Source organism: Monodon monoceros, unplaced genomic scaffold (assembly GCF_005190385.1).
Source record: "Monodon monoceros isolate NGI ecotype Baffin Bay Population unplaced genomic scaffold, NGI_Narwhal_1 Super_Scaffold_5, whole genome shotgun sequence".
Classification (NCBI taxonomy): Eukaryota; Metazoa; Chordata; class Mammalia; order Artiodactyla; family Monodontidae; genus Monodon; species Monodon monoceros.
Genome location: NW_021703782.1, coordinates 7,197,455 through 7,214,169, shown reverse-complemented (window position 1 = coordinate 7,214,169; position 16,715 = coordinate 7,197,455). Strand labels below are relative to the sequence as shown.

At 48.2% G+C, this 16,715-nt stretch overlaps 1 protein-coding gene across 3 annotated transcripts in view; it reads right to left on the bottom strand.

The window, feature by feature from the left end:
* Nucleotides 1-16,715, bottom strand: part of CTSB (cathepsin B) — a 62,122-nt gene that overhangs the window by 28,863 nt on the left and 16,544 nt on the right. For 2 of the 3 annotated variants that reach the window (XM_029203560.1, XM_029203562.1), the window contains exon 1: nucleotides 9,172-9,305. The exons of the other annotated variant lie outside the window; for it this stretch is intronic. The gene's annotated coding sequence lies outside the window, so the exon portion shown is untranslated. Of the gene's footprint in view, nucleotides 1-9,171; nucleotides 9,306-16,715 lie in introns of those variants that run through there. 3 annotated transcript variants of the gene reach the window in all.

Sequence of the window (16,715 nt, the reverse complement as noted above, 5' to 3'; positions counted from 1 at the left end):
AAATACCGTATGCTGACACATATATATGGAATTTAAGAAAAAAAAAATGTCATGAAGAACCCAGGGGTAAGACGGGAGTAAAGACACAGACCTCCTAGAGAATGGACTTAGATATGGGGAGGGGGAAGGGTAAGCTGTGACAAAGTGAGAGAGAGGCATGCACATATATACACTACCAAACGTAAGGTAGATAGCTAGTGGGAAGCAGCCGCATGGCACACGGAGATCAGCTCGGTACTTGGTGACCGCCTCGAGGGGTGGGACAGGGAGGTGGGAGGGAGGGAGACGCAAGAGGGAAGAGATATGGTAACATATGTATATGTATAACTGATTCACTTTGTTACAAAGCAGAAACTAACACACCATTGTAAAGCAATTATACTCCAATAAAGATGAAATATAACACATTTAGAAAGCAGCTAACACCTATCCTTCTCAAACTCTTCCAAAATATAGCAGAGGGAGGAAGACGCCCGAACTCATTCTACGAGGCCACCATCACCTTGATACCACAACCAGACAAGGATGTCACAAAGAAAGGAAACTACAGGCCAATATCACTGATGAACACAGATGCAAAAGTCCTCAACAAAATACTAGCAAACAGAATCCAACAGCACATTAAAAGGATCATACACCATGACCAAGTGGGGTTTATTCCAGGAATGCAAGGATTCTTCAATATACGCAAATCAACCAATGTGATACACCATATTAACAGAATGAAGGAAGAAAACCATATGATCATCTCAATAGAGGCACAGAAAGCTTTCGACAAAATTCAACACCCATTTATGAAAAAAACCCTGCAGAAAGTAGGCATAGAGGGAACTCTCCTCAACGTAATAAAGGCCATATATGACAAACCCACAGCCAACATCGTCCTCAATGGTGAAGAACTGAAAGCATTTCCGCTAACATCAGGAGCAAGACAACTTTGCCCACTCTCACCACTCTTATTCAACACAGTTTTGGAAGTTTTCGCCACAGCAATCAGAGAAGAAAAGGAAATAAAAGGAATCCAAATCGGAAAAGGAGAAGTAAAGCTGTCACTTTCTGCAGATGACATGATACTATACATAGAGAACCCTAAAGATGCTACCAGAAAACTACTAGAGCTGATCAATGAATTTGGTGAAGTAGCAGGATACAAAATTAACGCACAGAAACCTCTGGCATTCCTATACACTAATGATGAAAACTCTGACAGTGAAATCAAGGAAACGCTCCCATTTACCATTGCAACAAAAAGAATAAAATATCTAGGAATAAACCTACCTGAGGAGGCGAAAGACCTGTAGGCAGAAAATTATAAGACACTGATGAAAGAAATTAAAGATGATACAAATAGAGGGAGAGCTATGCCATGTTCTTGGATTGGAAGAATCAACATTGTGAAAATGACTCTACTACCCAAAGCAATCTACAGCTTCAATGCAATCCCTACCAGACTACCACCGGCATTTTTCGCAGAACTAGAACAAAATATTTCACAATTTGTATGGAAACACAAAAGACCCCGAATAGCCAAAGCGGTCTTGAGAACGAAAAACGGAGCTGGAGGAATCAGGCTCCCTGACTTCACACTACACTACAAAGCTACAGTAATCACGACAGTATGGTACTGGCACAAAAAACAGAAAGGCAGATCAAAGGAACAGGACAGAAAGCCCAGACATAAACCCACGCACATATGGTCACCTTACTTTTAATAAAGGAGGCAGGAATGTACAGTGGAGAAAGGACAGCCTCTTCAGTAAGTGGTGCCGGGAAAACTGGACAGGTACATGTGAAAGTCTGAGATTAGATCACTCCCTAACACCATACACAAAAATGAGCGCAAAATGGATTAACGGCCTAAATGTAAGGCCAGAAACTATCAAACTCTTAGAGGAAAACATAGGCAGAACACTCTATGACGTAAATCACAGCAAGATCCTTTTTGACCCACCTCCTAGAGAAATGGAAATAAAAACAATAATAAACAAATGGGACCGAATGAAACTTCAAAGCTTTTGCACAGCAAAGGAAACCATAAACAAGACCAAAAGACAACCCTCAGAATGGGAGAAAATATTTGCAAATGAAGCAACCGACAAAGGATTAACCTCCAAAACGTATGAGCAGCTCATGCAGCTCAATAACAAAAAACCAAACAACCCAATCCAAAAATGGGCAGAAGGCCTAAACAGACATTTCTCCAAAGAAGACATACAGACTGCCAACAAACACACGAAAGACTGCTCAACATCATTAATCATTAGAGAAATGCAAACCAAAACTACAATGAGATATCATCTCACACCAGTCAGAATGGCCATCATCAAAAAATCTAGAAACAATAAATGCTGGAGAGGGTGGGGAGAGAAGGGAACCCTCTTGCACTGCCGGTGGGAATGTAAATTGATACAGCCACCGTGGAGAACAGTATGGAGGTTCCTTTAAAAACTACAAACAGAACTACCCTATGACCCAGCAATGCCACTACTGGGCATATACCCTGAGAAAACCGTAATTCGAAAAGAGTCATGTACCGAAATGTTCACTGCAGCTCTACTTACAATAGCCCGCAGATGGAAACAACCTAAGTGTCCATCACCGGATGAATGGATAAAGAAGATGTGGCACATCTACACAATGGAATATTACTCAGCCATAAAAGGAAACGAAATTGAGCCATTTGAAATGAGGTGGATAGACCTAGAGTCTGTCATACAGAGTGAACTCAGTCAGAAATAGAGAGACAAATACCGTATGCTAACACGTATATATGGAATTTAAGGGAAAAAATGTCATGAAGAACCTAGGCGTAAAACAGGAATAAAGACACAGACTGACTAGAGAATGGACTTGAGGATATGGGGATGGGGAAGGGTAAGCTGTGACAAAGCGAGAGAGAGGCATGCACATATATACACTGCCAAACCTAAGGTAGATAGCTAGTGGGAAGCAGCCGCATAGCACAGGGAGATCAGCTAGGTGCCTCGTGACCGCGTGGAGGGGTGGGACAGGGAGGGTGGGAGGGAGGGAGACGCAAGAGGGAAGAGATATGGTAACATATGTATATGTATAAGTGATTCATTTTGTTGTGAAGCAGAAACTAACACACCATTGTTAAGCAATTACACGCCAATAAAGATGTAAAAAAAATGCCATATTAAAAAAAAAAAAGATTGGTGGGAGCAGCCAACCTTGTCTTGTTCTTGATCTTAGTGCAAATGGTTTCATTTTTTCACCATTGTGGACGATACTGGCTGTGGGTTTGTCATTTATGTCCTTTTTTATGTTGAAGAAAGTTCCCCCTATGCCTACTTCTGCAGGGCTTTTATCATAAATGGGTGTTGAATTTTGTCCAAAGCTTTCTCTGCGTGTTTTGAGATAATCATATGGCAAGCTTGATTTTTAAAACAGCCTTCTTACGTAGTTAAGAATCCTCTGTAGACTGGTTTCTAAATCTGATCTAAGGAGACAGGACATGTACCTGAAATTTCCAAATCAGCCAGCTGCAATCTTCTGACTAATCCAGAAGAAGATGGATCCATGTCCAGTCACAGTCTTTCATCAGGTCCTCTGCTCTCCCTTACCCACTGCTGCCGCTTAAATACTGCTGACCCCTTTCACTGTTGGCTCTAAAGAACTGAGTGCCTACATTTTTCCAATAGCCACAAATTAAGGTTGTTTCTTTCATGTCAGCAAAGTGGCTCTAGGTGGGGAGGGGGGGAGGTGAAAGGGCTGGAGGGTTGTGAAAGTTCAGTGGGGCCTTGCTACAGCTTGTGTTTCTTTCTCTTCCACAAAGGCTGCTCTTGCCCCCTGCCGTCACCGCAGCACTGGCTCCAGGAGCCTAGGCCATTTCAGCGCACCCACACAGAAGCAGGCAGGCCTGCGCTTCCCCTCCATGTCAGCCGCCCACTTACACCTCCATGTTGGAGCGGTACAAGCGCCTTGACCTCAGATATGCTCTGATCGACCCGAAGGACACCCAGAACCTCTCCTTGAGTCTGAAGCACAGCCTCGACGTGGTCTTTCTGTTTTACGTCTTGGTTCCTAATGGAAACATGTGAAGCTGCTTTCTGGCTTATAATCTTTAAATCAAAACCAAAACCAAACAAAAACAGCTGCCAGTCTTCATCCTCACAGCTTTAAGGAGACAGATGGCCAGGCACCGCTGGCTCTCCAGCCCCTAGAGCCCAGCTCCCCGCAGCTGAATGCGCCCAAGCAAGCGCTGTGTGGCCCAGAAAAGGCACCCAGCGCGTCACTGCAGGCTCCAGAAGCTGTGAGAAGGCCCCACCTGCCTCCGCCACATGAACCCTTTCGGACACTCACAGGGACTCCCCTGCTCCCCGTCTGCCAGTTGTCTGCCTGAAATAAGTGACTAATTCCCACCAGGCTCAGCAGGGAGGCCTCCTCGAGCTGCTCTCCCATGGTGCCTGGAAACTGCGCGGCTACACTGCCCACAAATGGGACACTGCTTAAGGTCAGTCACAGCAGCTCATAACCTGCACACTTAAAAATTACTCTCCTAGGCCTAAAACCATGGACCCCCCAAGAAGGCCCTCATCAGTCAAAACATTTTGTAGTTTTGAGAAACATGACCATTTGGGCAAAGTTCTGGAAAGTTCTGGAGGCTTTTGCTTGCTGGATTGCTCCCCGACTCTGACCCTGACTTAGTGAGATGCTGAAGAGGTGCTTCATCCCCGTGTCTCAGCTTCTAAAACGGGCGTGCTGCCTGGATTCTGAAGGACCTTGGGGCTACTTCATAAAAGCTTCCAGAAATCCTTGGAGATTCAAATGAGATTAGTGTGCCATGCCTCTCCAGCCTGCGGGAACACAGCAGCTCCCTAATTCAATCCCAGGCTAGAGAGTACATCTCCCTGCTGGCTGGGCACTGGTGGGGGGGATTGGCAGACACAAGAACAAGCAACAGAAAGGCCTCGCCTCTCCGGCTTGGTCTGGGTTTCCTCCCCTGGGGCCCTGGGAAGATACATTCCCCTCGCCAGGCTGCTGGGAGATGGAAGGAGACGTCTTCCCTGCAGCCTGGCTGGGTGTGGACAGCCCTACTGCCAACAGAAAACAATCCCTCACGCACCAGAACCAGCAGCGCAAACATACAGCTCCCTGTGCACAGGCCGGTTAACTCCTGCCATCCCAGGGTAATTCTTTCTATTCTCAGCTGTATCCCAGTGTGGAAGAAAAATCATGATCCCCCTACTCAGATGATGGTTTATCCTGCTATCTTGACCACCAGAACAAAGTACCCCCCAAATACCTGCAGGGCTAAGTATTTGGAGAAGGGGGGGCTGATGGCTCCCAGCTGATGTGTGACAAGACCTGTACCCTGAAGCGGCTGAACCCCTTGGGCGGCATCGCCTTCCCAGGTCTTGCGCAAGCCCAGAGGCCATGTGACTGGTTTGTTCCAGTGAGCACATCCTGCCCCAGTCCAGGTCAGCAGGTCAGGGGGTCACGGAGAAGCTCAGCCCCGCTGGGTCTCTCAGCAGAGCAGCTAGTTTCACACTGCTCTATACTGGATCAGTTCACTATCTAGATGGTATCTGTCCCATCCTCCTTGCCGCATCTGTGCTGGTAACTCTAGGTTATCTTGATGACCAGACTAAGTGAGTGATTTGCCCCATAGAGACAGGTAATACAGTCAAGACTGCAGGCACCATCCTTCCCAGCACCCAGCATTCATAAGATGGTAGTGATGGAAAAGGGCCTCTGGTCTTGATTAAGGTTTTTGTTTCCCAGGTGAGGGGAACTGAAGCTTAAGAAAAGACCCAAGGCAAGCTCTGGATGGTGTACCTGGGTAGGGACAGAACTGCCAAGAGATCGAATTGTAGAGATTCCTCCACAATTATCTGGGTGACACCTGTCACGTCACAAACTTGCAGATGCCTCAGTATTCTCACCTGTGAAGTGGAAGAGTCAGACTTCCAGTACCCAAAATCCACATGCATCCTCAAAGTTAAAAAATCAGAAAATATTATCTAATTGCAGACAAGTCCAGATACCTAGGTTAGGATCAAAAGAAGCCTTCTTAAGTTCTTGCTGTGGACAAACACATTAAAACCCACAAACTATCACTGATCAACAACAAAAATAGAAAAACCTCATCAATGATTTCCTAGAGCAAAGAATTAAATTTGACTTCCCAGTCATGCAAATCAAAACAAGGACAGCATTTCAAACGCACCAGACTGGCAGAAATTAAAGTCCGATAATGTCTGGTGTTGGTAAATATGAGAGACAAAAACCGTCAAGGCCACTGGAAATATATGTTGGTAAAACCTCATTGGACAGCACTGTCAGTATCTAGAAAAATGGAAGGTGCACACACCTTAGGACCCAGCAACTTACTGACTTCCGCTGCTTCTGCCCTAGAGAAACTCTTGCAAGTGTCTGACAGAGACAAGGATACTGCAGCGCTGAGAACAGTGAAAAAGCAAAACTAACTGTCCCTCAGGAAATAAATACACCGTGCATTTAAGATGAATGAACTGGACCTGCTATGTATTAACGTAAATCAATCTCACAGACACAAGTGGAAAAAGGACACATGCAGTATAATTAAAGTATGTTCATTTCAATAACATTATTCACAAATTGATAGAAAGTATTAAAAGAACAAGGAGAAAAAAAACCCAACCAGGCAGGAGAATCATAAAGAGAAGAGCAGTTAGGAGTTACAAGGTCCCTCAGACACCAGTAACAGATTTGCAGAGTGAAGAAGCTGGAAGCTGCTGCCTGCCCACGGGGGCCATGACCAGCAGGGAAGGCACTGACTCTAAGACCACACACATACACATACACACACACACACACACACACTCACTCACCTAAGAAGCTGTGGGTGCTGCAGAAAGCAGGTGGGGATGAGGCCTGTGCTTTAAAACGGGGCTGAAGTCTAAATGTTTAATGGTGTTTGATCCCTAGATCCCCCTCCTACCTAAACTAGGTTGGGATGTGAACATACCAGGCATGGAGGAACTCGGGAGTCATCTCCCAGGCACCCTTGCTTAGGCAGCTCTGGAGTGTGCGCTGAGCGTGAACCAAGAAAGATGAAGACACGGAACGAGGGGTGGAATGCCAACAGCCTCCCAAAACCCAGTGAGTCCAACACACACCTGCGTGTGCTTCAACTAGATTCGTCAATTTACCGTCAACCCTGACCACCTCTACAGGTGAGGCTGAACCATATCCAAGTGCCTGACTGCAATCCTCCTTGATGTACAAAAACTACCATTTCATATAGTTCAGCCTCATGTATTTCCAATGCTTTCTTTATGCTAAACTGCCCAAAACAGGCGGCAGACACTGTGGGTCCTCACCCTCATACGTTTCAGTTCTTCTCTCCTGAGCACAGGGATGTTCAATACAACCCCAACTCATCACCACATTTAAGAAAACCACCCAAGAGACAACCCAAGGCTCACCTGAAAGCACTCTTCCTTCACTTCCCAATCCAGCTGCCAATGGTAAAACAAGGTATCTTAGCCCTAAAACGTATACCACATCCTACTCCAACTCCCAGGGCCGGCAGCTGGGGAGAGAAAGAGCCCATCTACAAGGAGGGCCGCAGCCCAGGCTGCTGAATCAGCAGCACACAGGAAGGTGCTTCCTGGAGCTAAAGGGCTTCCACACTCACTGCCTGTCCAGACCCAGCAGCAGGGGAGCTCAAGTGGAGTCAGGGCTGTGTCTGGCCCAAGTCGCCTTCCCCTGGGCCTGGGAAGCCCCCAGATAAGGGATCAACACCCTTCCACTTGGCTGCACCCCAGCTCTGGGACAAAAATGCCCCCAAAGGTTTGAGTGAATCCATTCTCCAGGGTGCCTTCAACTCGTTGGGAAAGCCACACAGGTTGGGGGCAGCACAGCCCCTTTCTCTACGAAGCTCAAAGGCGCTAAGTCACCATCCCCAGTGCCAACAGAAAACAATCCTCCAGCAAGTTAAGGATGTTATGAAAGAAAAGGAAAGTAGCCTTTACCAAAGCAGACGCCCTGCTAAGGCTCTTCCTCATATCACCCTGCATCTATAGATTCAATTAGATGAACGCACCTCAGCTGCATTCGCCTCTAGTGAGGCACCTGAGGGTCGGTTTTTCCAAAGGTAACCAAAGATTCTAGGCCTCCCTTTGAACCCCTCCTCCCCCCACTGGGTACGAGTCTCTCCTGGGTCGGGGGAGGGAATGTGGAGCCTGAGCTACTGTCCTTCTCCCCGTGCCAGCCTACTGGCTTCCTCAGTGCCAGGGGAAGGGGATGACCGAGGCCCACGAAGAAGACAAATCCAATTCACATCTACCTGGACAGCCGGCGGACCCCCAAACTCGGTCACCCCACAACGCTCCCTCTCCGAGGCCTCCACGGTCATCAGCTGAGGGACAGGCGATGCCCCCGGGGCTCTGCCCTGCCTTCGCCTCTCCCGCAGCACCCTGGGCCCAGACCGGCTCCCTTCCTTAGCAATCCAGGGGTGGGCCCGGCCTCTCCCTCCCCCGACACTCCCGGGGCTGGCACCCCGGGTCCTACAGCCTCCTGTCCCCCCCCTCTGCTTAGTTTCTCCTCCCATCTGTGGATTTAACTCTTCCTGTGGGTCCCGCCTTCCTCCACCCAGTTCCAGGTTCCTGTTTCCCAATTTCTGTCCTCTGGGGGTCCCCGGACTTGGGTGTGATTGTGTGCAAGAAACTGCCCGGGCAAACCCTTTAGAAAAAGAATACACCTAAAACTGATGAAGGTAAATATTATCATCCCAGCAATTTGCCGAGGAAACTGAGGCCCATTAGCTCAAAAGGGGCTGAGGAGCCGAGCTGCCGCCGAAGTCAGCGAGGCCCGGGCCAAGCTCTTCCTCGCAGGCTCCTCCCTCGGATCCCACCGCCCGGCCCTCCCCGGCCCTGAAGACGGCGGACCGTGGGGTCTGGTTGACCCGGCCTGGGGTCAGAACACGACTCGGGGACTGGGGGCTGGGAGGGGGGAACACGAGCCTCCCAGCCGGAGTGGGAATGGGGGAGGAGCACCGGCTACCCGCGCTGGGATTGAGTTTTGCTTTTCTCACCAAAACGACATCCGGGAGGACGCCGTGCCGCCCCGGCTCGCCCGGCTACGACTGCCCGAGGGTCCCCCTTTCCGCCGGCCAGGGACGCCGGTCTCCCCATCCCCCCGACCCGCCCGCACGCACTCACTCACCGCGCTCCGCTGCCGCCGCAGAGGGCCTGGGCCTGCAGCCTGAGACCGCCCTGGCCGGCGCTGGTGATGGTGCCGGTGCCTGAGCAGCAGCTGTAGCTCCTGAGGGTCGCCCCCGTGCTAAGTAGAGCGCCCGGCCCCGCCCCGCGCTCGACTGACTCCTCACGTGACCGCCGGCGCCCCGCCCCGCCCCGCGCCGCCCCGCGCCCGGCTGACTCACCACGTGACCGCCGGCGCCCCGCCGCCGCGCCCGCCCGGCTCCCGGGCCTCCAGCCGCCTGGGAAGAGGGGTTCTGAGCGCCGCCGGCTTCCACCCTGCGCGCTGGGACCCGTGCGGAGCGGAAGGGGGCTGGAGGCGGCCCTCGGGGCCTCACCCTGCCTGGAGAGATTCCCCGGGGCCCACCCGGCCGAGACGCAGCGCATCAAAGCCAAAGCCTGGATTCCTACTTGAGGGAGGGGACAGCTGTTTCTTATTTCGTTGATCCAGAAACAACTGCCAGAGATGGGGGTATCGAGACAGCAGGCTTCCCAGAAAAGCCTTAAAAGGCTGTTAGCTTTACTATTCTGAGACTGTGCCTATCAGATCGTCCAGCTATTTAAGAAAAAAAAAAAGGTAGTAGTTAATTACCACCGAGTACTAATTTCAGGAGCTGCATCAGGATTTCTATAGAGAAGCACCTGAGAGGCAAAAATCTGTTTGGAAGAGTGGTTGCCAGGAGGCCGGTCCTGAAGAGGACGTACACAGCAAGCACACTGTTGTACCTGAAGTTTACTTGGGGGTGGGGGTTCCTATGGAGGCTGATGGAGGGGCTCAAGTCCCACTTGGTTCCATGATTCCCCGGATGTTTTTTTAAAATAAATTTATTTATTTATTTATTTGGGGGCTGTGTTGGGTCTTCGTTGCTGCGCGCGGGCTTTCTCTGGTTGCTGCGAGCGGGGGCTACTCTTCATTGCGGTGTGAGGGTTTCTCATTGCGGGGGCTTCTCATGTTGTGGAGCACGGGCTCTAGGCGCGTGGGCTTCATTAGTTGTGGCACGCTGGCTCAGTAGTTGTGGCTCACGGGCTCTAGAGCGCAGGCTCAGTAGTTGTGGCGCACGGGCTTAGTTGCTCCGTGGCATGTGGGATCTTCCCGGACCAGGGCTAGAACCTGTGTCCACTACATTGGCAGGCGGATTCTTAACCACTGCGCCACCAGGGAAGTCCCCTGGATGTTTCTAACACGCATGACAATCTTGCGAGGTTGGTATGATCCCAGTATTATTCAATGGGCTCAGAAAAGTCTGCTATTTTATCCTGGTGCTCCTGTAGTAAGAACGCTGTAGATCTGGCCAACTCCAGGAGGCCCTGGATGTCTGCTGTGTCCTGCAGATGCCTGGCCATGAGCTGTGACACAGTCCCTGTGCATGCCAGGGCCCTTCAGAGAGCTCTCCGGACACATGTGGTCACACCTGTTTGGTCCCAGTTAGGGGTAAGAGTGGAAGGAAAAAAGACTCAGTCCACACATGGTTGCTGCATCCTCAAGTGTGTGGAATATCCAAGGAACTTACAATAGCAGTTGTAAGCAGGGGATCAAGAGACTCCAGCCTTGGACTCCAGACTGCAAGTCAGCGTTTTGCCAAGTCACCTTCATATGACATCAGTCATTCTTGAATTCCATAAGAGTGCTCATAAGAGGCACAAGTAGGAGGACACGCCCATGATCACGATAAATCTCTCTCTCTCCCTCTCTCTTCTTTATAGCATGACAAGAGGAGTGCCAAGTGCTTTCCATGCATTCTCTCAATTTTGCGGGATTTTGGATGGGTGCCATTATAGAGATAGAAATCCCTTTTGAAATAGAGCAAAAGAAAAATAAGCAGGTACTACTAGAGTAGAATTGAACCATTCCTGGGAGATCCAGGAGTGCTTCATGGAGGAAGCAACATGCCACAGGATCTATGTTACTTCCCTCTTCGCTCTCACTGGTTCTTAAGCTCCAAGAGGACCAGGATTTTGCCTGTGTTGTTCCCCCTGCATCCCCAGCACATAGTAGCGTGCTTGGCACCTAGTAGAGAACGAACACTTGTTCTTTGAGTGAATTCATAAATGAATGAAATGGACTTTGAAGGTTTAATAGAATTTTGGCTTAACTTGCCAGGTTTGGGACCAGGGAATAGCTCTCAGAATGTACAGAAGGGCCTTGGCCTGTATGCACAGAAGATGTTTGCCTGTTGAGCTTCTGGAAAAGAGGCCTAGGTATACAACCAAAAGAGATAAAAACATATCCTCACAAAAACTTGGATTCAGATGTTCATTGCAGCGTTATTCACAATAAACAAAGGGTAGAACAACCCAGTGCCCATCCACTGATAAATTGATACACAATACGCCATATGCCCATATAACGGAATGGTACTCATTTATAAAAAGGAATGAAATATCGGTACATACTACGGCATGGATAAGCCTTGAAAACATTTATGCTAAGTGAAAGAAGCCAGTCACAAAGACCACATATTATATGATCCCATTTATATGAAATGTCCAGAAGAGGCAAATCTATAGAGATTGAAAGTAGATTAGTGATTGTCTCAGGATGGGGGGGCAGACAGGGAGATGGGAGATTTGGGAGGTGAGAGCTAAAAGGTATGGGATTTCTTGAGTAATAAAAGTGCTCTAAAACTGATTGTGGTGATGGATATATATGTACCCTATGAGCACAGTAAAAAAAAAAACATTGTACACTTTTAAATGAGTAAATATTTTGGTATGTCAGTTATATCTCAATAAAACTATTACAAAAAAAATTTAAAAAGACTTTAAGGAAGTACTGGAAAAGGCTAAAGTAGAAACAATCCTCCCCCCACTTTTTCTGGCTGTCCTTTAAAAAGTCCCTTTTCTGAAGAAATACCTGATCTGTTTCTCCCTCTTTTGTAAACACTTGTAAATTCATTTTCCTCTGATCTCTTTCTGCCAGCTTCTAAATCCAGAGGAGTTAGGCTGATGGTGGAGAGATTTTTAATGGATGGTCTGTCGATATTTACTGGGCTCTTTAGTAGCTGACAGTGGAGTCTGACGGTTTGGGCATCAGCTAGTTCTTCCTCCCAGGTGTTAACCCAACAGAGTGACAACTGATAAGAGCGAATCCTCTCTCTATCTTCTTTTTTTAAAAATATTTATTTATTTATTTATTTGGTTGTGTGGGATCTTAGTTGCAGCAGGCGGGCTCCTTAGTTGTGGCTCACCAGCTCCTTAGTTGCAGCATGCATGTGGGATCTAGTTCCCTGACCGGGGATAGAACCCAGGCCCCTTGCATTGGGAGCGCAGAGTCTTAGCCACTGGACAACCAGGGAAGTCCCACAGATAAGACCTTTTGAAGGTCTCCTTGGGCCCCTAATTCTTACTTTAGGCCTTTTATGAGCCTGAGAGTGTGATCTCCTGAGACCTCTAGCAGGTGGAAGGAAGGAAGTATTCGAAGGAGGATTTCTTTCCCCCATTATGCCCTGCCCCCAGTTCACTCAAGCCTACAGGGCCAGAAGCACTGGATTCTACCATGAACCAGAATCTTCTGAGCTTCCTGGAGGGCTCTGACCAATGGGAAGAGTTGACAATAGTCTCCTGCACAGAGATCTTGTTCCCTGAAAGCTGGGTTCACCTCTTGGTGGATGTTGAGCCAATAGACACAACCAAGTCAAAGATCAGGAGAAGGATGTATATTACTTGCAGCAAGGAAGGAGAACACTGGGGATCTTTCCCAAAGCAGTATCTCCCCAAACAGCAAAACTTGGGAAGGTTTAAGCTAAGGGTACATACATATTAATGAAGGGGCTTGAGCAGAGGACCATTAGCACAGAATTGGGGCTAAGGTTGACAGAGTCCAAGTCTTAGCTGACTGAAGTCAGGAGGGTCAACGTCATCATTCTGTCCTCCACCTGGGTAGGGACCTTTTTCCCGCAGAACTCTAAGATATATTGGTGGGACTTCCCTGGTCAGGGAACTAAGATCCCACATGCCATTCAGCCACAAGAAATAAATTTTTAAAAAGGATATATTATTATGTATACCCCTTGAGGAGAAACTAGGACTCTGCTTTATCACTGCACTATTTGACTGCCTTTTCTCTGTTCCTGCGTTCCTTTGTTCCCTTAAAATCATTAATTACTGAGACCTACTCAAGGGCAAGCATTGTGGTCAGGCTTAGATCACAAAAGGGCTTAGGCCAAAATGGGTTCTCTTGTATCAAGAAAACCATTCCTGGATCCCTTTCTCCAGGACCCCCTACCCTATCTGCTTACAATCTCCCTTCTCAACACTTTTTTCCCACTGGTCCTAGCCAGGGTAGAAAAAAAAAAAAAAAAAAACAGACCCAGAAAAACCTGGGTTTGATTTCTAGTTCCAAAGTTTCTTCACTTTTCCCAGCCTCTAAACAGGTTGTTATGAGGGGATAATTTAAGTTAGATTCTGTGTAGTGCACCAACCACAGTGCCCATGAAACCGAGCAGGACACTATGGGGCCTTCCTGGTGACAAACTCCCCCCATGTTCCCCACCTCTTGTTTGTAAAAAACCTTTAACTTCCTAGGTCTTCCTCAAGTTCCAAAGAGCAGATTTAATCAGAGAAATTTAAAAATGCAGAAACAAAGGAAAACAGTGAAACAAGACAAAATAATAATAGTTTAGCCATAAAACAGAGTCAAGGACCTTTAGTTCCTCCTCAAGGACTATAGATAATATCCTGAACCATATCCTTGAGTTGTTTTGCACAGACAAAAACCCCCCATCAGGTGGAAGATGTTAACTACATTCGGACCACCAGCAGCAAAGCACTTAGACGCCAGACTGGCTGGAGCCAGAAAACTGATAACTGAGATCACCTTGTTACCACCTCACCAACTAATTAGAAGGATGTCCATGAGTTGATCATGTACCCCAGACCCTCCCTCTCACTTTGTCTTTAAAAACCCTTCCCTAAAAGCCAGTGGGGAGTCCAGGTCTTTTGAGCGTGAGCTGTCCATTCCCCTTGCTTGGCCCTGCAATAAATGCTGTACTTTCCTTCACCACAACCCGGTGTCAATATATTGGCTTTGCTGCACATCTGGGTGAGCGGAACCAAGTTTGGTTTGGTAACACCCACAAATACACTCTTCAAGTTTACAAAGCTCCTCCCACTTTCTAATGGCCAGAGCGAGATATATAGAAAGTTCTGGTCTTAAAACATGGACAATACCAAATGTTGGCAAGGATTTGAAGCAATGGGGGTTCTTTTCTTTTTTTAATTAAAAGTAGAGTGAGAGAGGAAGCAAGCTCTCTGGAGTCTCTTCTGATAAGGGCACTCTCAGGACCTCAACTAAACCTAGCTAATTCCCAAAGACCCCATCTCCAAATACCATCTCACTGGGGGTTAGGGCTTCAACATGTGAAATCTGGGGGGACACGATTCAGTCCATGGCAGGGAGTTAATACATGTAAGGCACCAAGCGCCCAGCACAGGAAACACACTCCAGATCAAGAGTGCTGACCACACATGTGAGTATGTTTGTACTCATATAGCTCTTTACAGTTTGCAAAGCAGTCTCACCCTCATAATCTTTCCCACTTGGAGCCTCTTAGCTGCCCTCTGAGGTAGGCTTCTTCCAGATGAGAAAACCCAGGAGAGGCTGGGCCATTTGCCAAAGTCACGTGCACTTAAGTCTCCTGACTCAGCCCATGTGTTTCCTGTCTCTTCTTCTCAGGTCACCGGCACCACCTTTAGCAAAGTGTGTCCCCTTGGACCCACTCCAAGGCTGCCTAGGAGCTCGCAAAGGGGTCTGAGTTACAGAGAATTGACGAGTCTGCTTTGGGTCCCATACTTGGGGGTCTCCTGGAATGTGTCAGACTTGTTTCTGTCCTAGGTACTAAGTTTCCCCTAGAGACAGATCTGTTGACTTAGCTCTCTGTGAAAAAGCAGCTCCATGCCGTCAGCAGTGAATAGAGAACATACAATCAGCAAAGTCATCAGGAAGAGTGACAATAGGGAAGTACCCCAATTCGGAGTTCTCCATCATTTGGGGCTCAAATGGGAGAAAAGTTTTATTACCATACACCAGCAGAAATCGTTTCTGAGTATGAGATTCTTTTTGCTAAGGGAAGGTAAAGAGTAAACTGTTCCCATTTAAATGCATAGTCATTGCTCTGGCTCATTTTAGAGACCAGTGAGGTCATCATGGACGGATGGTGTAATTTCTCTATCGATTTCAGAAGGCTTGTTTGCTGTAGATGGCCAATAAGTACTTTTCAAAAATCAACTAATCTTCAGAGAAGATCTTTTATTTCTCATGAATTCTTCTTTTGCTTGAGGATGTCTTTAGATTTTAGAAGTCCATGGTGAGGAGACTTCCCTGGCGGTCCAGTGGTTAAGACTCCATGCTCCCACTGCAGGGGGCACGGGTTCGATCCCTGGTCAGGGAGCTAAGATCCCACATGCTGCACAGCACAGCCAAAAAAATTCAAAAAAAAAAAAGAAAAGAAATGCATGGTGAGATACGAAATCCTTTGTTTTCTCCAGATGTCTGCCTGCCATGCCTCCAGATGTCTCCCATCCTCATCTATTTAGTCTATTTATGTTGGGTTCTGTGGAGGTGAGAAAACCTCCTCTAATTGGCATTGGTCTGTGACTGGATGAATAAAGTATCTTCTGATTGTTAGTCATCTAATTTGCGTGTGTGTGAAGGGGAGTAGTGGATTAGTCATCAGGGCGTAGGTGGGGGAAGTTGGTGAATTTGCAACAAGAGCTGAGAAGGGCTTGAGCATCCACTGGGGCCAGGGTACAGCCTGAATCCCAGTCAGTTTTCTGCCTTCCGTTCAGCCAGGAGTGGCCTTCAGTCCTGGAGCAGGAGCTTCACACATGCTCGTGGCTGGGGTAACAGGCTCGTGAACCCATAAAAGAATGGTGCCTCCTGGGCTTCCCTGGTGGCGCAGTGGTTAAGAATCTGCCTGCCAATGCAGCAGACACGGGTTCGAGCCCTGGTCCGGGAAGATCCCACATGCCGCAGAGCAACTAAGCCTGTGTGCCACAACTACTGAGCCTGTGTGCCACAACTACTGAGCCCGCGTGCCACAACTACTGAGCCCGCGTGCCACAACTACTGAAGCCCGTGTGCCACAACTACTGAAGCCCACATGCCTAGAGCCCGTGCTCCACAACAAGAGAAGCCACCGCAATAAGAAGCCCGCGCACCGCAACGAAGAGCAGCCCCGCTCGTCACAACTAGAGAAAGCCTGTGCACAGCAACAAAGACCCAACGCAGCCAAAAATAAAGTTTAAAAAAAAAAAAGAACGGTGCCTCGTGCCAGCAGAGTGAATGTGAGCTGTAGGAGGCCGGCTTCTAGCTGTCAGCAATCTGCTGGTAGCGCTGGGCCAGAGGTCCATCAGGAAGCTAAGGGCAGGAGGACAGGCTGAGCTCGAGCCTGCAGCCAGCCGTTGCCATGAACAGGCACATCAGCTCAAGCCCAGGGGCAGGAGGGGAGCTAGGGTCTGTGTGTCTGAGACAAGCCTGAGTTAATCAAGGCAAAAATATCTATGCTCTGTTAG